Source organism: Apteryx mantelli, chromosome Z (genome assembly GCF_036417845.1).
Source record: "Apteryx mantelli isolate bAptMan1 chromosome Z, bAptMan1.hap1, whole genome shotgun sequence".
NCBI lineage: Eukaryota > Metazoa > Chordata > Aves > Apterygiformes > Apterygidae > Apteryx > Apteryx mantelli.
The window spans coordinates 13609352-13627471 of NC_090020.1; positions in this window are offsets into that span (position 1 = coordinate 13609352).

The window sequence follows — 18120 nt, forward strand, 5'->3', positions numbered from 1 at the left end:
GCGGGCAGCGTGCTGCCGTTAGCTGTGCTGTTAAACTCCTGACGCTTCTGCCCTGAAAAACTACCTGGCCGCAGTTATCTCCCAAGCGAGCACCTCCAAAAAAAAAAAGGAGAAAAAAGGAGAAATCGAATGTAATTACGCCGTTTGTGAAATTGTAAAGAGGATAGATACTCAAGGTGCTTTGATTATGGCTGATATGATTTTGCTAATGGGCTACTGCATTAATCAGGTTGCTAACTCAGACTGTGGTAATTGGAGAAACAAAAGAGGAGGAGGAAAACCTGATCTGTGTATACAAGGAGACTGTTTAGGTTTTGTCACTGAGCAGCAAAAGAAGTTGAATCCTCTTTTTATTTGAAGTATTTTCTATTTAAATCTGCCTCAAAGAAAGTAGGACCTTCTTCCGCAGTGATTTTTAAATGCTGCTGTTTGAGTTGCCCATTTTAACAATTTTGCTTTTCTATTGTTTATTCCAAGTACCACTTTTCATTTTGCTATGGGCTGAGTAGTAATTAATAGCAAAATACTTCAAATAGACCAGCAGCAGAAAGTGCATTCAAGGAAAGCAAAGAGACAGGGCACATTACAGTCCATTAGATTTTAATAAACAGCCCTGTGCTGCAGGTCATTGTAATTATTCATGCAAAGCCCCCATGGCGTTTTAGGGAAGGCAGACCCTAAACAACGACACTGAGGCTGAATCTGGGCTGTGAACGTCAGCGCTAAGAGCAGCACATGATTTGCTTCTGCTGATAAGCAAGGGTCCTTCCTTCTGCGGCTATGTTTGTGGCTGGACCTATTGAACCCTGCCTGCCTCTCTGCCCTCAGGGAGAGCTGCTCTGCGCGCAGGCTCTTGTCGTCCGGCAGATGTGGGGTAGCTTGTTTAATCCGTTTTCATAGCTGTGTGGCTAGGGAGGCCTGCCGGTGCAGTCGGTGGGAAGGGAATGTGGTTACGTCTGGAGGTCTCGGAGAGGGGATGGCAGGTGAACTCGCTTCCGCTCTGAAAGAACTGTTTTATCCCTGCCTTGCCTCAGCACAGCTCTGCTACGCCAGGTCTCCTAGGGCCCAGGTTTACAGTACGTTTTCTGTTTTCCTAAGGTCTTGCTGACCTTTTTTTTTTTTTTTTTGCATTCCCTTGCTGTTTGGCTTGAACAGCATATGGGCAAAAGGGAAGAACTAGAATGAAACATCTTTAGGGCTGCATTACCTGCAGGCCCCAAACGGTGTCAAGGGATTACCATGCTGAGTCCTTCACACGCTTAGGCAGAGAGACACTTGCTGCCCTGAAAAGCTTTTAGTCTAAAGCAGGGCTTCTGCCTGTCCTGTTGGCCTGGCTAATGCTCCTCTGCAATCACTTATCAGTTTCACAGGCTTCACCACAGCACAGGTCACCAAGGGTGGACAGAAGGACAGTCTCCACAGTAATCTCCATTCTCCCGGCAATACATCACAACTGGAGAAGCGTAAACCTACACTGGTAAAACAGGCAAAGGTTAGGGGATGCATTCATGATTTCCAGAAGACAAATAAAAATAATGCAAAATTTATTCTCCTCCCTTTAAATTGTCACTCCTTTCAAGCTCACCTCTTGATTCTGCACAGTCCAGAAACATCTGAACATGGCAAAGAGCATGTCTCCGTTGAGACTTAGGAATGTGAGTATCGGTTCTTGCCTTTGGTCGAAATGAGAAGCCCGGCGTTGGCTTTTCTTTCTGTTTGGTACTTCTTCAAGGCTTGTTGGCTTTGCTCTTCACCTTTGCATTTAAGTGCAGGCCTTGTGCTGTTGATGATGAGCAATGAGAACGGAGAGGTCTGCATGCTCACGTGGGCGAGCTGAATGAGGAAATCTTTCCCCTGCGTTGCCCTGGGCCAAGCCATTAATCTGTGACTTGAAGGCTCCCTGAGCTCTGGAGGAACGAGGGGTGATTTTCCTGATCTAGGACGATAAGCTTCTTTGCATTCATGCTTCCAAAAAGGCCCAGTAGGACTAAACCGCTGAAAGGGGTCACATCCTCACCGCATGTGAATCGTGGGAGGAGGGGCTGCCCCACCAGGCAGCAGCTGGGAAACAGCCCCGTGAAAGAAAGCAGGACACTTGTCCTGACATACTTTGTTTTGCATCCAGAGGTTTAGAAGAAATCCTGCTGGCCTTGATGCTGAAGCTGTTTACTGTTTTTAGGCTTGACAGCATATTATTAACTGCCATGGCAGTGAACACCATCTGTGTTGCTCAAGCTACTCTATCAGTCTGTAAGTTGGAGGTTTTCTTGTTTGTCTGAGGAAAAGGACATAATCTTCCTGGTTGGTGAAAGATCTTGAATTATCATATCCAAAACAGAAACTTAGACTCCCAGGCTCTTCTCTTTTTTCTTTTTTTTTTTTCCTTTTCTTTTCTTTAATGGCCTCTCAATATCCTGCTCATATTTTCTCTTGACAGTTCACTACTTTTTTTAATCATTTTTTTTGGATAATGCAAGAAATAAATACAAGAAGGAGAAGAAAAACAGGATGATAAAGTGGGACTTGGAAGGTTTTGGGGCAGGTCATCAGCTGGAGTAACACGTCCTCGATTAATCTGGCTGTTCCTTTTCATTATCACCTGAATTGAGATTTTTAATCTCTTTTCCTCTGTGATTCATAGGGACAGAATTTTGCCTTTCTTCTTTCTTTTTTAAATATAAACTGAGACTTTCATAATCACATGGTACCAGGACACGGACCTTGATGAGAAGCTCTGTTGGCACAGATTCTCTCAGTTGTCTCCAAGTTCCTACATCTCCTGTTCTCAACAGACTAGTTAATTTTGGAGGCCCTAGCATCCACTAAGGGACATCAAGAAAATGGAGTTAGGAAGAATTTAAACCAGCTATTCTTGGGAAAGGCTTTAAGATAAATATCACAGAAACTGGAGTCACTGTGATTAGGCCCAAATCCTTCAGCTGGTTCTTCCTTAAAGGTCAGTGCAGTTCTCTGTAGCACTGAGGATCTCTTCAGTGCAGCATCAGGATAAGGGAAGTAGGAGAAAACAGTTTATGAGTGAGAATCAGGCCCACTGTGAAACTGCGACATGCTGAATGCCACAGAAAAACTCCCAGCCACTTCTCTGCAGGTCCATATTCTCCCAGTGCGTGTTTGCTACCCACCTGCCATCCTTGTGCACACGATGAAACAGCGAGCGCGGCTGTCCTGCATGCTGCACGCTGCCTCTGTACAATCCCAACACCAGTGCTTGGTGGTGTTGCTTTTGCAAAAGTAGGGAGCAATTTCCATGGCTGCCCACACGGCTCTATAAAACGCAAACCAAAGACGCACATCATTGATTTCCTCCCCCCCGCTTTTTATTACAGCTGTTTTGAAGGATTGCTCTCCTAGCCGCTGTGTGGTACAGGTTAGGGTTTTTCTATCCCTACGAAGACTGCTTTCTTTGTTCTGACGTTAAGGACAGAATATCTCTGTTTCCAGCCTCAAGATCGGAGCAGGGTTTCCAAGCAGGCCCTGGGGGCTCCTGCAACGCTGCTGCCGAAGGAGGCTTTGGGGAGGCTGGGCTGCAGGCTGCTGGCTCCTTTGGGGGAAGCTGCTGCCATCTGCGGGCCGCAGGGGAGCCCCCAGCACAGACCTCTCAGCGAGTTCCCAAGGTGTCCTCTGCTCTGGTTTGTACCTTGCAGAACTGGACCCAGAAGCACGCACAGCTGTAGATGGTGCGGAGCACGCTCTGGCAGCCCCCTCTCCATCCGAGGGTGTGCAAAGTTCCTGCCAGAACTGATTCATGGTGCAACCAGAAAGGCTGTTTAGCCAAGGCACCGGTCTCCTATCTTCACTCCTGATCAGCCATTAATTCCTCCCTACCCCCCACCAAACATCTCTATTGAGCCTCCTGCTTTGAACATGAGCTCTTATCTGAAGCTCATTAAAGAGCCTTGCTACAATAGGATGTGGTATTTTGTATTCTGTGCCTTATGTGGAGTTTCCTTCATATGTATGTTCACTTGCACTTTTAGATTGCTAGAATTTTTATTAATTATGTTATATTGCACTAATACCTATCAGTTCCCATTGGGAATTGGGGCTGTTATATATAATAGTCTTAATGCTGTAAACACACAAACCAAAAAAGCCAGTTGATACTGTATTATAACAGCCCTAGTTAGATGGGGTTGAGATAAATATTTTTTTCCTTGGGAAGTTTTGAAGACAAGTGAAAAAATGTTTAATAATAGTTGAGGAAAACAAAAACATAAAGTCCTCCACACTTCACCTTGATAAGAATGAGAACTGAAAACTGTTTGATTTTACATTGAAAATGGTATGTTTTGCTTTAAAAACTGACATTTTGATTGTCAAAAACAAACTGAAGTTCAGGCTTCCAGCAAAACAGTATTTTCATTTCTTAAAGTTGTTCTTCTGCCTGAAGTGCCCCCCCCCCCCCAAAAAAAATTTTTTTTTGTTTGTTTGTTTCTTGCTGTAAAGGCTTGTCACTGAGAAAGGTAAGGAACAGGTCAGTGCCAGTTCTGGATGCGATCACAGTCCATAATGAATTAGCAATAGCAAAGCAGAGGATCTGTGCTGTGTGCTGAAAAAAGAGACGAAAATGCTTTAGTGGCTCAGGGAACTCCCTGTGGAAGAAAGGGATGCAGAACCCCACCACCGGACTCCCAGGTGACACCAGGCCAGACACTTACCTCTTGTGCCTCAAGTATTGATTTCCAAAGGGCAGTGAAGGAGATACAATCCCATATCACTAGGGGAGGATGGGCTTTGAAGAAACATGCCTATGAGGTGTTCAGACACTGCTGTAATATGAATTTTGAGACATGAGGTCCCTGCTACCAGCCTAGCTGGCTCAGAGGAGGTAGGGGGTTGGGGGCTGCAGAGTGCCTTGGCTCATACTATAAAGCTTCACTGAGGGCCTCAAAGATTTTGCAAGCGGGGCTGCAGCAGCTCATGACCTGCTGGGATTTATCAGCGAGGTGATTCTGCATGGGTGTCACACACTCAGCAGTGCTCCATGTGATGTTCTTCACTGAGGAAAGACACTCAGGCATTCACTGTTATTTTTGGCCCGCCTGAGCAGTTTCTGAAATGGCTTTTCATAACAAATGAAAGAGACCTGGTGTCCATGCTCCAGAACTGACTAGATGAAGTGTGATATGCTGGAATGAGCAAAGAATGTGAAAGGGAACAGAGGAGAGCAACAACAAGCACTTTCTGAGCATATGTCCTGAGATGTTATCTTCCAATAAGGTATACCTTTTAATAAAGTATCAGCAGGGGTATAAGCACCGCTGCTTTTGCCTGCCTGCCTTGCAGAGAATGCACAAGTAAACCTTGAGAGAGGCTTCTCAAGCATTAAAGAGTTACTGAGGAGACAAGTCAACAATATTATCTCCATGTGATAGGCACAGTATATCAAACCAAGGGAAACTTACCGTGCTTTTCTCAACAGAAGCCTGCAAGGAGACAACAGCTGCTCTAGACAGAGCTCAGGTATTTTAAACATTATTTTCAAGATAACAATGGCAAAAATATTTGTGCTGGTGGGTGATAGAAGCCACAAGCATTAATGCAGCTGCCGTCACTGCCTTACTGCTAGTGAGTCACCATTAAATACCAATGTAATGACATGGGGAGAAGCTTGTACATGTTCTGTCTGACTAGTCCTTTCACTGCTTTGGAGACTGTTATGACAGCAGCTCCTAACCCCTGGGAACTGCTGCTACTGTTCCCTGGGTTACGTGAGTGCTAAATGGCTCTCCAGCTCTTTATACCCCAGCCAAGATGCACACCTGCATCCATGGAAGGAAGGACAAACTACCAGCATTGCCTCTTCCAAGTACTAGGTTTGTAGAAAGAGTACACTTATTTGGAAACTGGGAGACTACCACACACTTAAATCCCACTCTGTCATCTGTTCAGAGCAGGACTTCCAGAGGGGCTGAAACCACATTCTTGGCCCTGCTGGAGCAGCATGGAGAAGTGAACCACTGCTCTGGTAGTGGTGAACTCCTCTCTGCTGCAGGAGAATTGAGGGATCCATCTCCAGAAAAACAGAGGAAGCAGCTTTGTGAGTACTAACACATTAGTGTGCTCCATGGCGCTCTGTATATCCAACACTGTCCAACAGAAATGGCTGGTGAAGGAGGGAGAGGGATCTTTGTCTCACTGTCATTACCAAAGTCTTAGCGACTGGTCCTAACTAGAATGACCCAGATGTATTTCTTGCCATCATCTTTTTTAAAGCGCAAACTAGTCTTCCAGGACAGACAGCAGGAGACTGTCAAGCTCAGCTTCTGGGCCCAAGACAGGCACAGCTCTATCTGAATTACTCTTGAAGAAGGTCTGCTTAACTTGCTCTTGAAGATGTCCCCTGACCACCATCCTACCACCCCTCTACTCAGGGTGAGCCCCACCTCCTCTCTACTCAGAAACACAGTACCTCACTACTGCAGAAACTTTTTCTTCACGTCTAGTCTAATTTTTGTTGCCACAGCCTGAACCTATCATCCCTTGAGTTGTGGAGGGTTATTCTCTCTTTCCCTGGACACCATGTTAAGTATTTCAAGCTTACTGACATGTTCGTCTTGGATCTTTTCTTGTCATGACAGAGAAAATCTTTCACTTTCTTGACTTCTCATTGTTTCTACTGTTATCCTATGGGCTAAGAATGGTCCCCAAAATGGGATACAATATTGCCAGCATTAAGTGGAGCAAGAAATTGCTTTGTATGTATCGTATATGAAACTCCTGTTTACACATTACAAACTTTCCTTCTTTTTTTCTGCTTTGCTTTTTTCCCACAGCAGCACACCACTGTTGTTCCCTCTTCTGCTTCACTAGGACCCCTGATCAGCTGTGGCTTCCATGTTTCTGCTCCCATCAAATGTTGGAAAAGCATCCCTATGATTTGTATGCAAGTCCAGCATGGACTCTGGGGCTCTCCAAAGGGCTGATGTAGGTGAAACAGCCTTTGAGCTGTTTAAACTGCAGTAGGGATGAGCACAAGCAGTCTGCCTCCAGAGTCCATGCAAAGCTGAGAGCTGCCTTTACAGCTGCCTATCTAGGTTTGGGCTGCATATGTCTCCACTGCATGAGCAACTGCATCTTGCTTTCAACACTTCCTGCAAAACAGGCAAAAAATTGCAGCTTTAGTTTTTTTTAAATCAGACTAATGACTAAATATGTCCCACTCAGCTCAGCCTGGGAGGAAGCTGGGAGGTGATGTGCGTGCTGCTCTACTGTTAACAGCAAGCAGAGCCAGAGTAGGGTGAAGCCCTTGATCTCTAATATTACTTCCACCCGAGAACAGATAAACCACACTTTTTTCTAGCGACTGTGATCTGAGGCCTGCTCATGGTCCTAAACTGCTGTGACCTCTTGAACTCCCCAACAACAACCTCTCTCCCACCTGGCAGGAACAGGCACTCTGCAGCAAAAACACTGTCACACATGCATCTTATCTGAGCAAGGATGTGAGCAGTGGGGGGTGGACATAAAACATGATCACCTTGCACATGGGAAATGGGCAGTGCACCCAGACTGCTACTCAACTATTCAAAATCTATTAATCAGGGCTCCGGGGGGCCCACAAGTGGCTTGACAAATTTTGAGTTTTCTGAAAATGCAATGAGCCTGGTGTACTTGATATATTTATTTCCTGTAATTTTGAGTTTTTAGAGTGCCAGCTGAAATTTCTCATGGAGTCACATGACTGCAGGATCTAGTAACTTTCAAGCAAACCCCAGATACCTATGGATTTTAAATTAAATTTAAAGAAATTAGCAAAACTGGACTTAAATGCAATGTGATTAGCACACATCAAAGTCTGGACTCTCTTCTAGTTGTTGCATCTATTAAAAGATCTTTTAAACACTTTGAAACACATTTGTTTCATTGTGCTAACATCACATTTTTTATCTCGGTCTAGACAAGCCTTTTCTTTAGATTTCCCATTGGAAATTTTGTATCTTGAAGGAGAAAAAACTTTAGAAAGCTCCAAGCCAAATTGCAAAACCCACTGTCCATATCCACCCCTGCAAGAGGGTAATTTTTCCCTTTATACTAGATTTTCAGTGTAATACATAGCATGCTCAGCAAAACATTTAATAGCTACAGAAGAAACAGATATTGGAGAGAGAACGAGAGATTTAGAAATGAGGGTTGCTGGTGCACGCCTGCTCAGTGACTCGATTTTGTTGGTTTTTTCCTAACCACAGACATAAAAATATGCATCACAAAGAAAATAGGACAGAAGGGAGGGAAAGCAGAAGAAAGCTGATTCTTTTCTCGTCCTGGGGAACAAAAGGGGCTATATTGGTTCTGCAATCTACTGCAGCAGGGTGCCAGCTTCATCTAAATGCTGTTGCTCCTGTGTTTTTGTACACATACTGTTTGCCAGGCTTTGTTGGTTTAAATGATGGGAAAGGTATGTTCTTATTATATCCACACAGACACTGTGGAAAATGTGATAGCCCACAGAATAGACCTCTGCCAGTGGAAAAACATGACAACCTAAGAACCCCATATTTTATTCTTGCTTTGACAAACTTACCCTTTAAGTTCTCACTGCCTCCTTCGATGCTGTGCTGAGGCTCCTTACTCAAAACCACTTCAAAGCTCCCACTTTGACAGCTTGTGCTAATGTGACACATCTCTCTCTAATGCTGTTGCAATGGCTTGATGCAGCATACAAGCAGCAGACGTGATACAAGCACCCCCTACTTGGGTTGGGGCAGAAGATTTAGGCACAAAGATGAAAACAAGCAAAACTCAATCATAGTATTTCTGTAACAGTGATATCTGAAGCCACAAATGAGCTCAGGGCTCTGCAGTGCTAGGACCCATAAGCTACACGATAAAATAAAAGTCCCTGGTCTCTAGAGGACAGAGGGAAGATAAAGGATGGCAGAAAGCAGTGCACTGATCCATTTTTAGAGCTGGCTAATGAAGGCACCCTGTAGTTAAGCAACTTGCCCAATTTTACACTAAAAGAAAAGGGAGCAGAGATAGGAACTGAGCTGGGGCAGCTCTTTAACTGTAAGACAACCTTTCAGCAGGATCTGGCTTGCCATTAGACTCTGTTTCACCCACATGATGTTTTAATGGGACACTTATTATAGCTATTGTCCCAATCACCTGTGCATTCATCCAAGATTATTTTTTTGATCGGGAACAAAACACTACCTTGCTACTTTGTCAGCTCAATAGTAGTCACTGCCTGTTTTGTGTCCTGTATCTTCCAAGCTACCACTACAATATCTGCATGCACATTTATTAGACCGACTTTCCTTTGTTTCCTACCCTGACATTAGCTATAACCTTTAGAGCCATTTATTGCTGGATACATATTTCAAAATTGCTACCACAGTACAGCCTCTTTGGCAAATGTCTAGGATAGGGTCCCAAACCAAATTATGTTCCGCCTCTCTTTGTGCAAAGCCAAGAACATCAGTCTGCTTTGCAATAAAGAAGTCGAAGTGTTTCTCAGTTAACAGAACTCTTCAGTAATATACTTTTAATCATTTGTTTCTGAATGCTTTAACTACTTCCCATCTGACAATCATTTGCCACAGAAAAGTCCTCACTTTACTGAATGTTTTAGGGAGAAAGTCCCTGGCAGGTCCATTTGGCAGAACAGGATGATGAGAATATAACCTACAAAGGCTAAGCAGCAGATTTGTACTTTGGGGCCATACCCAAGTCCTGTTTGTATATTTTCACTTCCAGCTTATAACTATTTGTGTTTCAAGCTGGAAACAGGGTTTGAACAACCACAAACTAAAAGACAACACCTACTTTGCAGACCTTATGGTGTAAAAATAGACAGAACAGGTTAATACAGGATAAGATGGGACAAGGCAAGTGAAATGACTTGCCAAATGTCACCAACCAGAGAAACAGTCTACTAAATAAATATAAAGAAGGCAACCCAGTAAAGTAAATTGCATTTTACTGCAGACTCCTGTTCATTAGACCATCTAGCTTTTCCAAAGCCAAAACTTCCGACTGTTGTCTTGGTTAGACCAATGTCAACCAGCAGGATAGCCATTGCAATCAATGGCAACACATTTGGATATGCTTAAAAGTAGACAAAGTAGCAAAAAGATGGAAAATATAAGGCAAAAATCTTTATTTTTTTTGCAAGGGAGGGTCGGATTTTGATCTTTTTTACTTAGAAGGAAATCAGATCTATTCTGCTAGAGACAGAAGGAAATCACTGTAATGAATTAAAATAGAATAACATTGATAAAGTTCAGACAGTTTAGTAGGAGCAAAATGGTGTAACCTGCTATAATACTAGTTAGGATCCCCTGAACACCCTCCTGCTATGCCTATGAATGTTAGACCACAAGTGGAGCTCACCACTTATTGCACGGGACTTGTTGACTCATGTCCTTCCTTTGGGATGCACGTTAGTCAGGCCACCTACGAACAGCTACCAGATCTGGTCATGTAGAGGCAACGCACTGACTCAGACCGGTGCAGCCACTTCCAAGTGTAGCTGTTCTTAGCCTGGATTTGTCTTCTTGCTCAGCTAAGGCCACCATCCCAGCCTCCCTGCTTGCCAGAATAAGCAGTAGTTGGGTGCCAGCAAGCCAGGAGGGAGGATTCGCTCTGATGCTGGCGTCCACTGATGCTGTTCGACATCTGCCTCATCTGGAGTTGAGCAAGACTCCAGCATCCGCCCCACCCTGACCTCTCCTCCCCTGCATTGTCTGCACAGCCAGGGCTTGAACGCAATACTTCTGCATTCCTCAGAGCACTTCAAGATAAAAACAACAACAACAACAACAACAACAACATCAACAACCAACCATATTTTCTGAGAATGGGATGGTTGCCAACAGATGCAACGGAATGAAATTAAATGTTGCTAATTCATTGATCACTTACACTGCCATGAACGTGTCTAACAGCAAATTTATAACCTGACTACATCCTAGCTGAAAAAATTACAGTGCTTGGAAGAGAAAGGCCTCTGAAGAACGCTGCTTTGAACTTAACTGCTTTTCAGTGGCTATGACACGCTTCCATGCCTCTTTGCAAAAGATGTCTCTTTTCCTTTTCTCCTCCAGTCTAATGGGTGCTCTGTGCAGGAAAAGGAAATGAGGCAAACCTTGAGAAGGACAGAGGCAAAAGAGTGGGTGGAAGCAGGACAAAGGGAAATGGAGACATCGTTCAAACAATGCTCAGACTTGACAGTTAGAGGGTTTAATGTGTGACAAAGGCTGTCTGCTCATTCACAGCAGTGAGAGTGGATTTGGTGGCCTCAGAAGGAAGATGATGATGCTGGAGGAAGGAGTGAAGAAGAGGTCAGTGCTCTGACTCTTCTATTTGCTAGATGTGCTGGAGGAAGTAAGATTTCCTCATGTTAAAGGCCAGCAGTAATGAGTCCCCCTAGCAGCAAAAAGCAATAGAGAAGACTTGTTCCTCTGGTGCATCTCTCAGTATCAGACCCCTCCATGGTTGCTCTGGAGGCCAGGATGACTCCCACATGCTTCCTCCTCAAGGGCTGCAAAATAAACAATCAAAAAAAGAAAGCCCCAAACTAGCAGTGCTGCATTGTTTGGGGTCAGCATCATTTTAAGATCTCCCTTTTATTTTATAATGTTGAATATGAGCTTTTAATGCCACAGTGAATAAAAACAAAGTGAGGAAGTGCCTAAATACAGCAAAGGGAATCACTTATGGGAACTGTCTCAAATATGGAGGGAAGCATTTTGCTGAACTTCCCACTGGGAGAAGTGGTATGAGCATTATTCCTCCTTATCTATCTGCATCAGCAATTCCATCAATGAAGCAGAAAAGGAACTCAAGATTTCTGTCAGTAAGGATTTGGTTTGCTTGTGGAGTGGGTTAGAAGGACACCAAAATTAAAGACTTTTAGGCCCAATCAGTATTAAACGCATGCATCTATAGAAAGGCATTGCTAATAACTGTAGTGAGAAACAATGTTAAACTGTAATGCCTGGGAGCAGATAGTCAGCGTCATGGGCTTATTTTTATTTTTCCCCACCTTCACTCCAGGGAAAAATGATCAGCTCTTGTCCCTATTCTGGCTCTTGTTCATTTGCTTCTTCTCTTTCAGGTTGGCTCTGTTGAGCTGCCTGCAGCACTGGCAATCATGAAATCACATTTCTCTGCACTCTTCATCCTGTTGCTTGCAGAAGGAATGCCAGGCTCTGGTTGATAGACTGCTCTGCCAGGATACTTGTGAAACAGACAGCCTGTGACAAGGAGTAAGCAGTCTGTCTGAAAAATAAGCAAATGGATCACTGTTTGGCCCTAAATACGGAAATAAAATATTATGATGTGTGAGCATTAAAGCTGATCCAAGTTTTCAAATTCTGAAATCCTGAAAAAATTAGTTTACATATTTCCAAGGAAAAGAAAGGGGGGGGCACCTGTTCTTCCAAAATGTTAACAATTTCTTCTTCCTTTATACCTTTTCTAATTAGTATGTTGTGCAGATGAGCAGATTAGGGCACACTGCAAATGTCAGTGCAGGAGGTACCTCTTACTAAATGTTTATGTGGCAACAGGCACCTGATCTCAAGCAGTGGCTCTGAGGCTACTCTAACACATATAATATGGCTTCAGGCTGAGCCCTGTCCTTCCCAGTTCCAGTTTGTTACCTTTGCAGGTGTGAATCTGAACTCTTGAGCTTTCAAACACCCTGTGTGAACTGGGAGAGCAAGGCCATCACTTGTATCCCTAGCTCAGTTACAAAGCTTGCAATCTCGACGAACAGTAGGTCTACGAGGCTGCAAATTGCACAGATTGTCAAGACACCCTCACTTAAAAACCTTGCTGGAACTCCACAAACAGCCTGTTGCCTATATTCAGCAGCTTTTTTACAGCCACTGAAGTGAAGAAATCCTGTGCAAAAATAGCATGGCTAAAGGTCATAAGAGGGAGCTGGGAGAGGGGCTAGAAAGAATTCTCTTGGAGCACAGTGCATTATAAAAATGAGTCTCCTACCAAAAATAAGCACAGGACATCCAGTACATGAGAACATCACCACATTAGGACTAGGGCACACATGTGTATCCCAGGACACATCCCTTTCCAGCCCCTGGCACCTTTAAAACTGGGAACAGTCTAAAGAAAACCTCTGTTTTTCCCCACTGGTGGGATAGCCCAACAGTTTTTATCAGCAAATGCAAACTGAAAGATGAGTCCAGTCTGATTTATACAGGAGGTGAGACAAAACTACTAGAGTGTTTTTTCTGACCTTCTTTTCTATAGTGAGGATTTTGTCAGATGGTTATGAGCAACTGAGATGAAATGGCTTTAAGTATAGTTTGAAGTTATCACTCCTCAGCTGGAAGCTGCCATCTCCTATCAGAGATGCAGGGTCTGATTCTGTAACTGGTCCTGCTCTGTGGCAATGAGTTAGTTGGGAGTAAAATCTGTGCAAAATCTTTACCAGTGGGTAAGAGACACCCTGGCACTTCCACACCAAATGTGGCTCTTTCAGGCACAGCAGGAAAGCAGTTCTCACTTCAACTTGAGAATTAAGTGGGTAGCACTTTGTGGCAAAAAGTAAGTAAATAAGAAAACCAAAGAGGATAGTTATCTGATCACATGCTGACTTATGAGCATCTACTCTTTCAAGAATACTCCAAAAATCTGGGTCCTGACAGCTCCTGTTTGTGAGACCTCATGAGTGTCAGGGTGAAGAACAGTTTCTGTTTGTGTGTCTGATGGGGTAAGAGAGGCACTTTTACTAAGAAACCAAAAGAAGACTGTACGTAGCACAATATTTATAACTCTGTTCCTAAAGAAACAGTGTGCCAGATTCCTCCTTGTCTGCCACGAAGATAAGCATGGAGGATTCAGGCCCATGATAGCATGGGCCCCACCTGGATGCCAAGCAAATCTCTTGTACTGTATCTTTAGCCAAAGCTTCAGTGTCTAAAATAGAAGACATCTTTTCTTTTCTTCTTTTTTTCTGAACCAACTTTACTGCAAACCAAGTTGAAACCAGTTGAAGCTCCAAAGTTATGAGGATTTTCATAACCTGATCATTTCTCCCCCTTTTTTTTTTTTAATGCGGGCTCATGAAATTGTCAACAATGTTGAAATTTAGATTGTTGTCATCTGGTTTCTAAAACTGCTGACATACAAGAAGGGTATCATACATCAGCACAAACTGTCAGCATATGTGCTCTTTCCATTGCATTTTGCAGCAAATGGAACTGCTTGCTTCTCTTTTGCTAATGTAAGGTACTTTGTATTGCCTTGCATTTACTGCAGGCAAAAGTATTCAAAAAGGCCACCAGCTCAGAGCACGACAACTTGTTACTCTCTGGAAAATGTTTCCTGCGTGAAAGCTCTGGGATTTTGCATCACAGAGTAAATAATAGGAGTTTATCTTAATTTCCTTTCTTAGGACCTCTGCCAGGTGAAGTGGATATTGCTATATTGATTAATGTTTCCTTCGTGTCTCAGAGAATTTCTCCGTAACTGAAAGGGCTAAAACTTAATGTCTCTACAGGAGGTTACTGCCCACGCTGAGGGAGCAGGAGACCAGAGCATATGCTTGTTCCTCTGCCATTCTGTTCTTGGTCAAGGTTTTAGCTTTACCTGCCAGTAAACATGGTGGGTTGTGAACTGTGGCAGCTGAGACAAAGACACGTGCCCCTTCTGCCGCCCCTTCCAAGGAAACGAAAATCTCTAGTGGCTGAAGAGCTAAAAGGAAGTAACGTCTTAACCTATGGCCAGCAAGAATGGAGAGAGGGCATCGGTCGGTGTCCTAAAGAGCAGCTTTTGAACAAGAGACCAGCATCAGGTGAGTATAGCACAGAGGTCTAAAGAAGAAATTGCAGGCCTTGGAAATGATCATTCAGGCAACACACATTAACTGAAGTGTGCTGGTGGCCTGGAGAGTCTGCTGACTTCCCTCACTGTGGTTTTGTACTTTGAGTTGTAAAAAAGCAGTTGAGTCTTCATTACTGGCTACTGTTCAAGAGGTGCTTTGCTCTAAACGTACAATCTCTGACACCTATGCAAAGTTTTGCTGAAAGTGTTACTTTGACAAATACTATGAAATATCATGCCATTACCACTGACATGTGGTTAGAAAACAAGACCACACAATCTATTCTGGGGTACTTCAGCTAAATCTGTGGCCAAATTTTGCTAGACAGATGCAACTTCCTGGATTTGCACCTGCAGAAGTGAAACCAGAGTTTGGTCCAAGTCACCCACTGGAATTGTTATGCTCCACTGTGAGACCTATACTCACTGTATGGTGAAATCAACATCTCAGTGCACTTGCGGATGTTGCAGAGTATGAAAACTGGCATAATCCAAACAGAGGACACAATCAGATATTACAATTTGCCGTCCTAATTCTTTGGTGTCCAATGCTATTTTAAATATATATATTTTTTATTTTTATTATTGAAAAGAATGCATACAGGACAGAGAGGACAGAGAAGTCAGTGGGCTTTGGACCAGAACTACCATCAAAACTGCCTGCTCTTTGGAACACCATTATAACTGGACAGAAGCAGATTGCTCTTTTCTTTCCAGTTTGGAAATTCTGCACTCTCTAAACTGGGCAGCATACTCAGAGATAAAGATTGAACTGGGTCTCACTGCATCAAGACATCATGATTTTTTTGCTGTCTGCTCATCTGGACATCTGCTAGAATTTAAATAGACTTTCTTGCTGTATCTTTCCCTGAACAGACTCACTGTTGATTTTTTAAGTTGTTTCCAGCAAGACCTTAAAAGATCAACTCCTACTTGGGTCAGTGTTACCTCTTAAGAAGAGCTCACTGTCCTACACAGCAAGATACAAGCTGAGCTGTACCTAATCTTCATCAACCTGGCAGGTCATTTCTGCTTCAGCAAGAACCTATGGGCTTTTTAAGGCTTTGAACCTGAAGTTGTGGGGACAGTTGAAACAGTTTTGAGCAAATTTTAATATAGTCATACTGTGTACTGTTTCATTTGGATCCAAACCAATGTCAGCCAATATCTCTGGCAAGTCAAATGGCTGAAGAAAACATGAAGAACTTGGTTAAACCTGGAGGAAGCAAAACATTACTGAGGAAGAGGAAACCACAGAGGAAACCTGCATGTACTGTGCAAAAGAAAGATGCTGCAAGGCCTTCAGGTGTTTGGCCCCATTCTTTTCTGTCAGGGGAGTTTTTCAGTGGCTGCACCTGTATGTCTTGAGAGCACATGGCCCCCTGAAGGCACCACCCAGCCACATCCCCCAGCTTGTGTACCCAACCAGCCCTGCCATCTAGGGCAGGAGTCAACTGAACTGTGCTGTGTCCCATCTCATTCCTCCCAGAAAGCGCATGTCTGTGCAGTCTGTGGGCTTTATTTGTCCTTCTCTAATAATTATTTCAAGCAGAGCTGGTTGTTGCTGAGATTAAACTCAATATTATGCTGCAGTTTGCAGTGTAGGTGCACCCTACAACGGTATCTACCTCTTGCTAACTTTCAACACACAGCATCTGTTTCTATGACTAGCAAATAAAACAGAAAAAATATTTTACAGTGTCCTCAGTATATGCTGAGTGAGATCGCCTCTGGAGGTGCACAATGTTGCTGTCAACCAAGGCATGTGGTGGCATGAATCGGGGCCTCCACTTATGAATCATTTTAGGCTACTGCCTTTATCTCAGTAGTGTGGTTTGGGTCAGGACAGACTAAACGCAAACATTAATTACTGCATAATAATTGGATCCATGTGGAGGAATCTGGATATTTATCGTCTCTCTGAAAGGGTGATTAAGGATGCAAAGAACACTACAAAGTCACAGAAAAGCAGATATCTCTACTTCCTCTTTCCTTGCTGACAGGAGCAGGAGTGCCAGCAGTTGGGAGGAGCAGGGTGCTGAGTGAGGTGGCTCTGGCCACACGACCTTGTCCTCCAAAGGCAGAGTCGTGATGACCCCCACATTGGGTGAAGGTCAGTGAGGTTTATGAGGGGGAGAGCAACTTCCAGACCGTTTGATCTTTACCAGTTGTTAGAGCACTCTGAGCTGTTGCTCATTGATTGGTGTCACAAGTCACTGACAAAGTATTCTTATATGACTTTAGTTCTGCTATTTCAACCAATTAGGCGTTTTTTCATCACACCTGCCTAATTGTTCTTTATCTAACAAAGTTACATCCCTAACAATTACATAGCAACCTGACAATGGGCTAACTACTTGAGTGATGCCAGTTCTAGGGGCCAGAACATCCCAGCACAGACAGGAATACACCGCCTGGTCTCAGAAGCTTGCAGAAACAATCATGTTTCATCTGTCTAACTTGGCCGCTCTTGTTTGAGTATTAAAATCTGCTTGACAAAATCCCAGACCTCATATTCTGCCAGTTTCCATTTAAAAGGAGCACTGATTTTTGATTGATTGATTCTTGTCTAATATAACTGATATAGCTCATATTTTTCTAATTGCCCAAATGGTTTCATTTCTCTTCAGTGTTTTGGTTTTTTAACTTGTTATATTCCAGGGTTTATACAATCCACATCTACTAGGTATTTTTCAGTGTAAAACTGTGATTTTTCCACTGAGCTTAGATCATTATACCAGCTAAGGATCTGGTCTTTTGAGCTGGTCTTTTGGTCATCTCAGTTGGTTGCTGTTCTTAAAATACTCCTGGAATAAACAAGATTATTTTTATTGATAAAAAGGGGCTTCTTAATAACATCCAAATTAAGATGTGGTATCTGATGAAATGCAAAACCTGATATTTGCTGCATGAGAGTGATACCAATTTTAAATTTCAGTTCATAATATCTTTAGGATCCATCACTTGGACAACTGCATACTCTTATTTTTGCTCCCATATAAAGGTCAACGTGTCCTGGTGAATACAGGATCTCCAAATAGTAGGAGTTAACACCCTCCATGACTGAATGCCTGACTGAGACAACACATCACTTAGAGCAGATCTGGACATAGCACTAGAGTTTATAAAAATCAAGGATCAGATTTTCTGATATGCCTTTCTGCATGCAGCATGCCTAAAGGGCAGAAGAAGTGGCATAAATGGCTTTTTGCCATCATCTCATATCATACCTTCCTCATGGTTTTATCTCAGACCTCATCTTATCTGAAAAGCAATAGCACTTATGACATTAAAAACATGTAT